Below are 9,704 nucleotides of genomic sequence, written 5' to 3' on the forward strand. Positions count from 1 at the left end.
TGGTCTGATAAATATTTTGTGTATCAACGAACGAATAATTTTTTAACAATAATTCCTGGATTTAGCGTAAACTTTAAAGTTTGAGACATTCTGATAAATAACATTTTCGCAAGATGATTTCAGATCTTAAATATACAGTTTGAAGTGATGATAACTATATGTGGTTGCGATTTTCAACATACTTCTCGTATTATTCCTCAAATACAGTTTCTTCATGAGCCTGGTGATATTATACAAACAATAGTCTCAAAAATTATCCAGTGGATGAAAACAAGTTACACTGTTCCAATATTCTAGATTGGTGTATATCAACCACCTGTAAAACTGTTATTATACTTTTGTGAATAAACACTATACACCGCCTATTAAAATAACGAAACATCAGAGCAATTTAAAAGTTATCTATATTTAAAAGACTGAAACATCATAGATAACCATCCTTGTATGTTATAAATGGGTATTGATAGAGTACCGAATTGAAAAAAGTTTATTCGAATCAAATTTCCTAACAGAACACTTGTGTATAAATTTATTAAGTGACTGAAACCTAATTTCAATTTTACATCGGTGTTCGTTACTTTAATTATTTGGGAAATTAAATAATTGCTATTCTCATTAGTTATTAGTGAATTTCACAGTGAAATATAAAGAGTAACTATTAATGATATTGGATATCTAATATACATTGATTTCATATACACAAAAAACAAGCATTTGCTTTACAAGTGTGGAAATATTCCAAGTTATTCTTTTTATTCAATTCCCACCCTGATATTTAACTTTAAATCCTGTAGCTTTATGTGGGTGGGGATTTAGTTAAATGTGAAATATACAATATGTAACGAACATGCGCTACTGGTTGTGCACATGTCTGCATTCATTCTTATGAGCAGAAGAGTAGGTAAGCGTTCACTATTGCTTAAGTATATGTATGTCCCTATGCTACTGCCTGTATTTATATCGGGTTACTGGACTATGTGATTTTTTGTATTTATAATGAATATAAGTGCCTTTTTTTCTTATAAAAGTCAAAACATTATTATGCATTGAAGATTATATGACATTTTCGATACTGAGAAATATGCTGTAAAGTAGTGAAGACTGGTAATTCGAAATTGGCTAAGTTCTCCGGAGAAGTTGTGACTGGTGTTATATTGGATCCTGTCAAGAAAGAGACAAATGTCATTGATAAAACAAAGCGACTTTATCTCAATGCCGTTCACACTTTGGAAAAAGAGTAGCATGGAAAAATGCTGGGAATATTTCATTATTGTTGATGGCATAATAACTCTGATGACGATTTCATTTGTAATTAGATAACTCTAGTCACTAGATAATCTATTTGTGATCGGAATATAAGTGAAATAGTGAATAAACTTGGATTGAAAGCGGAGGTGAAGTGGAAGTCTCAGACAACTAACCGAATGAAACCTCCTTAGTAGTTTAGTTTTGTGGCTTAGTTAGCAAAACACTATAACGGTAACTCAAAGTTTATCATTTATAAGTCTCGACTAGTTATTGGTCATGTATGCTTAAGTGCACAAGCTATCATTCCCTTTATGACAAACTAACTAACTTGAATCTTGTAATAATGATGCTTCTTCACAGACTTGACTCAAAAAATTAAGGAAAGCAATTACAATAAACTTATGGTTTCTATACAGTAACTTCATAAACTTTTGAATTAGTTTACAACCCTAATCTAAATCCTAATTAAGCGCGTAAATTAAACAGTTAAATAAACCAAAAATCAGTACGTGGATAATAATAATAATAATAATAATAATATAAATCCACTTTCAATTCTATGAAGTTTTACTTACATTTAATTCAGGTTCGTCTGTCTGTTAATATTAAATAAGCTTGTTATAACAATAATGTCGGTATTGAAGATAATTAAGAATTCAATACTAATATTTGATTCCAGTAAAAGCCTGAGCGATAAGGTTTATTTTACTAAATATTTTGAGTAAGAATGTGCTAAATGATTGATTCTGTAAATTCCGTTATAATTCTGTGCACACAGTCCGCAATTAGTAGCAATGATAATATAAGTGATAATGACTTTCTACTTTGAATGTTTGACTCGACCTTTTTATATAACTGAACATTATCTATAATTCACTTAATTTTCGATAAAAATTTAACAACACCCACCCCCACCCGACTTTATTTTACGAGTGTAATAATCTTTTATCTTCTACCCCGTTCATTTCGCTCTACCGAACTTTGTAACAGATATGCTGGTTTCTAATTGGTTAATTTTAAGTTTTATTTCTTAAACCAATCAAATTCACATATTTTTATGTTAACTAGAGATCTACATTGGCTAGAAAAAGCGGCATAACTTGGCATTAATTTATCAACAGAAATAGGTTCTCAAATATTTTTCCAGATGTGTATTTACTTTCTCTCACACCATACCTAATCACAGGTTTGAGGATTATCGAAAATTCACCTTAATTTTAATATTGTAAAATGGAAGCGGTTGTTTACTACACTGACTATTATAATGTTATATTATTGTCACTGTTAAAAGACAGCATGAGTAGTTGAAGTTGTCTACATCTACCGATCAGATCTTAGTTTGAGGAATTTCGATACATAGATTATATTCCCTTCTATAATTCTGTAAATATAAAGTTACGGGGTTTATGAAGAATATTTTTCACACGAAATTAGTTGAAGAATTATTGAAAAATAACGGATCACATAACAATTTTCTCATTGATAGTTTAAGATGTCACAGCATTATACAACCATGGCACAGTCAGTGGGTATGTTAAATCTAAATCAATGAACTGACACTTAGCGGTTCATAATCCAAAATTCGATTCAATCACTGTATAAAGTGATGATTATTCAATACAAGTGTTATTATCTATTTTTATTCTGATACAATTGAACTTCACCAGTCACTTTCATCAGGTAATCAGAAACTCATTTCGATGCCGGTCTCTTGAGGACAGAAAATCAATATTTATTTTCAGGAGTTTAGAAAACGTTATTTTAAGTCATAATTGGTATTCATCATGGCTTGAAGTGAACTGTGAAATCAAAGATGTAAACATGTTCATGATATATAGCATAATATAAGTGATATTTTACTTATCGGTTTAATAAATTTTGTCTTGGATAGTACATACAGTGATGTAGTGTTCATTTCATGCCATTCCAAATGCAAAGATCATATAAGCTGTACAATTCACTTGGAAGTCGTATTTTTTGTTTTAATAGATTCTTTTTCTTAACAAGATCTCGTAATAAGTGAATTATGTTGATTAAATAATATTTGAATTTGTCAGAGGTTTTCAGTTTATCATTGAGGGCGTATGGTGCAACTTTTTCAGGCTGATGACTCGACTGCAAATAGATGATGTACACATGCATATTGAAAATGTACTAATCGAAAATTAGCATTTGTAATAAGTAAAAAAAGTAATGTAACCAATTGCTATTCATGGTTTTAATGTCTAACTCCGATATCCGAAACCATGTGTTCTTTGGTCTGCAACTTTCCCATTCACCTTGAAAATTCCAAGTTAGAATTTGCCTTTCGATATAATTTAATGGTTTCTATATAGAACATCCCATTCAACTCAAGAGTCTTATCCTAATTTCTTTATCACCTGACACCTCCTCTGTTCTGTCAGAGCAGATTGTTGCTGATAGATCCTAAGTATATGTATTTTGTTGATGATGGTTGAGGTAACCCCATAAGTTCCAGCTTCACACAACAGAACTGTTTTAACATTACTGACTTCGGCATCGTGTAAGAGGTTCTTTTGTGTTCCAGATGTTTTTCACATGCAGAAAACCTTACCTTGATTCTTCATTTGCGCCTTTATTTCTAAGTCAGATCGTCCTCGTTTATCAGTAAAGCTCTCCAGTTATGGAAAGGTTACAATTAAGTGTGATGTATGGTGGTGAATTCCATCCAATTGATGGTGCGACTGATTTGCAGTGTCACAGTTTGGTTATTTCATGATTAGTCCTTATGAAAATCAGTATCTTGGTATCGAAGTGGTGTCTACTGAATTTTCCATTCACTCGAGCAACACTCTGTTGAAAACGTTTTCTGATACTGACAGTATTGAGAAGCCTAGATAGTTCAAACACTTACTCGAATCTCCTTGCTTCGGTATGTTATTGAGGTATCCTTCCTTCCGGTCTGTCGGTATTTATTCTTCCACCAAAATCCTTCTCATGAGGAGAACATGGACACATGATTGTGACTGTCTGTATGTCTGAATTGAGTGCTTTAGTTGGTATTCAGTCTGGTACTACTGTCTCGCCATTCATGATCCATTTGATGTCTAATCTGATCTCTTCGATTATCAGTGCAGCAACATGTATATTCAGGTCCGTGTGTTTTGCTGATCTGATATGTGGTAGTTTTAGTGAAGCTAGTCTATTGAAGAGCTCTTGGAAGTGTTCTACCCACCAGTTGCACTGTCCGTGATCCTCACTGATTGGATTCCCTTGTTCGTCCCTATCTACACCCTTTGATTTACCATACTTTCATGTTTGCCTCTTATCCTCGTACACAATTCTCTCATATCTCGTTCTCCTGCAGCTTGTTGCACTGTCTCTGTCAGATATTCTGCATATTTCAGCTTGTCAGCCCTAATTTTCTCCTCCACTAGCTCGTTTGCTTCCATAAATTCATTCATCCTGTGGCTTAAACTACTGGGTTCTTGTTTGCCTGTTGTTGACTACTGTCTTCTTGCTTTCCTCTCTTCAATCGTGTCCGAGTTACCCATACAGGTCCATTCGTTATGGTGGTGGTGGTGGTGGTGGTGATTGTGGGGGCTCAAAACCTACTCACATGTCGAAGTTGTTTGTTTTATGACTCTTCGGTTGCTCTCCGTAGTGTTTTCGTCTTCCTCACAATGGTTCTTGTGTGACTTGGAACACGTTGCCATCAGCTATCTTGAATTCTCAGAGGTTGTTACCATCTCGAAGAAGGACTTTATTAGTCTTTTGTAGTTCTGTTTGTTCAACTACCAAATGCTTGTTTAGCTTCAGTTATCGGTCGGTCAACATCAGGTGCTGATCTGAAGCTCCATCAAATCGTACGGGTCATCTGAAATTTTCACTTGTCAACATGTAGTCAGTTTAACTTTCCGTAGTGTGGAAACCCATAGATGGAACCGATGTAGTTTTATCTATACATTGTGGGATAAAGTTCTACAGCCTGTGACCATGTTGTGGGAATCACACCAATCAACCAGTCTCTCACTATTCTCTTTTCTTTCTCCCAGTTCACGTCACTATAGAATGTGTTCATACCCGATGTTATCTATCCTGATTTTTATGTTGGTGTATCCTATCGGGATGGTCATGTATTTTGCATGACTTTTGTCTAGGATGTACTTGTAGCCTCTCATGGAGTTGTTGTATATCATCTTCTCTGCCATCACTGGTAGGCGTGTAGAACTGGATGACATATTGATCATGTAGTCGTTAATAATAAACTACTCAGTCAAAAAAACTTTTATAAAGTATTCAATTCAGTAGTTATTTCATTTCACACTAGTTTAGCTTTTGAGATTTTAATATGTGAAAATTGTATATGAATTTCTCCCTCCCTTTCCTGCTTGCTTTGCACGATGAGATCCTTAAAACTGTGAAATCGTGATCATGCGAAATACACTTAGTTAAATTAATGTGTCTTCTGGATCATGGAGAATTGTTAACATCTAATTAGATAATTACGTTAACCTTGTTAACTCAATTAAATGTTATAACTACAAGAGTTCATAATGATATGAGGTTGCCACTGCCTACAGTATAATTACAAGCCTAACAGACGATAATCAATATGAATTTTCCATGTCACCGAGGTATATCCTAAGTAGCTTTTTGTATTTATTTAATCAACTTTATAGATATGATATATCAACTATTGATTGATTTCTGAGTCGTGACGCGAGTCATTTTTGTCTAGTTCATTTGTAATGGTCGAATTCTTTCGATTAATTGGTCGTGTGGTTACTAATCTAAATTACTTGACATAGCGTGCACTATATTGAAATGTTAGGTGGTTGGAAACAGTTAAGCGGCATTCCTGTATTAGTGACGCAACTTATGATCCCTGAGGAATTCCATCTCATATCACCCAACTTCATAATTGAAGACGTTATCATTGTGTTATTCAATGAGAGACTAACGTCCTTCAGGATTGGGATATTTACATTTGGTTGATCACTGAGTAGTGACTAATTTCATGTTTGTCGAGTTTTAACATCAGTCTCCACAAGATTACAATTAAGGCTTGCTGTGGTGTGTCAACTGATATGATACTTACTCCTAAACATTCTTGTCGACTACCTTTAGTCACCTTAAATAGTATAGTTAATTTTTTATTTTGCAGTAATGAAATGTATCTAGATCAATGTAGATAATTAGCAAACCCATGTTGAAATTGATTAAAAAGTGAATATTATGCGTGATGAACATGAAAAATATTCAACCCCTATTCTATGAACTGACAATTTTTATTCTATCGATAAAATACCGTTATATTTGTAAGTGCTATTATCTACTTGTCACAAAAAATCCGATTACATAAATTAAAGTGCGATAATACACATCAAAACTATTATTATTATTATTATTATTCTGAACTGAAGTGTATGAAAATTGGCTCACAAAACCATAAATTACGTAATACTGGAAGAAGCTGGTGCTGTCAATCTGAAAATCAATCGAATCCACCTTATACTGAATTGTAGAGTTTTGTAGCATAAAGGTGTGAATGTGAATCGGGAGAAAATAAAGTGATCATTGCACATGCATAAAGGTCTAGACACGTTCAAATGTTCAATATTAAACAATAAATTAACTAGGTCGACTAAAATTGGTTTATTAATTGACTTGTTTCTTCTATTAAATTATTGAAATGAAGTAAAATTCCAGTAATTGGTTCAACACAACTTAATTAACACCTCAGAGTAAATCCGTGAAAGATTATTATTCAATCAATTCTATAAATAATCCTGTTCTTCATCATTGCTACCACCATCATCATTCGATCATATACTTTTTCAGTCATTTTTAATTAATCTAGACGAGATGACTGAAAAATTTATAGTGTGCTATAATTATGCCTGTTACTCCTCGTGAAGGAGCATAAGCCACCCATCAGCGCTCTCCACCCACCCCTGATCTGGGCAACCCTTTCTATTTGTTTACAGTTGCCATTCATCCTTTTCAGGTCTGCTTCCAATTCCCAACGTAATGTGTACTTCAGACTTCCTCTTTTCCGTTTCCCTTCAGGATTCCAAGTTACCAGTTGCCTCATGATGAAGTTTGGTGATTTCCGTAATGTATGTCCTATCCACTTCCAACGTCCTTTCTTAATTTCCTCCTCAGCTGGAAGCTGGTTTATTATCTCCCACAATAAGCTGTTGCTGATGGTATCCGGCCAACGGATGTTGAGTATCTTGCGTAAAAAACTGTTTTGTTTTTTTCAGTATATACTAATTTTGTTTAAAAATATAGTAAAAGCTGGGTAATCAACTATTCAGTTTAGAGAAATTAACACATTGAAACTTCGTTCAAAGCTTCAGATTATCGCCAGTTTTTTTAAGAGTAAATTTGTCATAATATTTAGAACTGTTAGTCCCTTTGATTAATTTATACAAAGTTTATCAGAATTGTGATGAGTTAAGGCAATATCTTTCGAACAATTCGATCAAACGTCAACTTGTTAGAATATTCATATGAACATAAAATTTCAAATCAATACTACTAAGGTAAGTTCAAGCTAAATATGGAGATAAATATCTTGGTAATATTAATTTTAAGTTTAATATCCGCAATGGTATGATCCATGTTTTGCCAAGTATCCTGTTGTTCTTATTGTTATCATTTATCTAATTTTATGCTTTCTTCAGATAAATATTTTAACAAGTTAATATATGATGAAACTGTTCAAAATATATTGCACTGTCTTCAAATTGAATTATCCAGATTTATCAAATTACCCTGACTTTTTTGTTTTAAATTTTATAGTAGTTCTCGAAAAGTTCGTATATTTTTTTATTTCTTCGTGTTCTTACACGATCGTTCACTTACTCGTATACTGTGTTTTGAGAATTATCATGATTTTTCAACGGGTTTCAATATCCTGTTGCTTGTCATATTCACTTAAGTTTGGCCTCATTTTAGGAAATTTCACTTTCAATCTTTTTCTCTCATATTTTAATTGTTCATTGTTATTAAAATCTATTCTTCATTTCATATCTAACAGTTGCACATTATCTTTTTATGCATATACATACACATGAATACATACACTTTTCTTCTTTATCGTTTGTCATTTCAGGGATTAAATGAAAAATAGTAGTTGTAGATGAAATGATGGGAAGCAAAAATGAAGGGAAATTGAACGTAGTTTCCGATCTCTTATATCTGTCATATTGATGGAGGATTTTATCACCTATTGAAATCATATATATGCTTATATATATATATATATATATATATATATATATATATATATGTATAGATTCGACAAACTGTTTTGTCAATGATAAATGTTATTTTACCACAGCACTATTGTTCTTAATTTTTTTTAAAGAAAAAAATATCTGTTATGGACATTTTTTATTTAGTATAATCACATATGCAGACATAAGTGCACACAATTTAACGTCTATTGCTATAATTCTACTGATTGAAATGATGTGAGTTCACACGATTGTTGTGTACATCTACTTCTACAAATCACTGTCAGTTATTTCTATTTATAAAAGCATCAAAATCTTGTGGGAGAAACTGTCCAGTTAATAATAATGACTCTTTTCTCACTTATATTCTCATTTTGTCTTGTAACATAACTTTGATGAAGTTGGCTTAAATTTTCTGTAGCGTTATTATCGCTAGATATAATAATTATAATTTTTAATTGTCATTATTTTGCCGTGGGAATTGACTAGTTATACTTTGTCCTATCCTTTTTCCTTGTTTCTTCTTCTTTACATAAAAAGTGATCTATTGAACAAGCACAATAGATCAATCCAACCCATTTTAATCTACTTCTAATTTCAATTTTAAACATCAGTAATATTAATAAGAGTGATGAGACAGAATTACTTCTGATCTGTACTAATAGTTTACAATTGTTCAGACAATTAACTAAATATATAAATCATAAACAATGCTGGACAATATGACAGGAGCAAGAAAGAGATGTGTATATACATTTTTTTTACTAAATGTTATTTAGATTTGTTTATTTGTTTGTTTATGTTGTTGAACTGGATGTTTTCTTTTTCTTAAATAAATAATGGTGAAATTTATTTATCGTAGTAATAAGTGATATAGACAAGCTGAGAATCAATGTTCCTGAGTTTATAAATATTTATTTATTCGTCTATTTATGGAGCTCTGTTGATAAAGGATTGAGACGAAGATAAGAAGTCGTTCAGTTTAATGTTGGTGTTCCATTACTAAATCGATTCACAAAAAAAAGAAATACAAAAGAGTGAATGAGATGAAAAAATATTAGGCTTATTCTAAATCAAATGAATTATTACGATATCAGTAGGATGATAAGTTTGTGGAGGTAGTCTAATTTTATGTCTTACATCATGGAATATCCCTAACTGAACAACCGCTGAAGATGAGCACATATTTCTTGTTTATTTCATCTTAATGAGAAATGTTTCAGCAGTGAGCAACCACTGCCCATTATA

This window comes from Schistosoma haematobium, chromosome ZW (assembly GCF_000699445.3).
Source record: "Schistosoma haematobium chromosome ZW, whole genome shotgun sequence".
NCBI classification, from domain to species: Eukaryota; Metazoa; Platyhelminthes; class Trematoda; order Strigeidida; family Schistosomatidae; genus Schistosoma; species Schistosoma haematobium.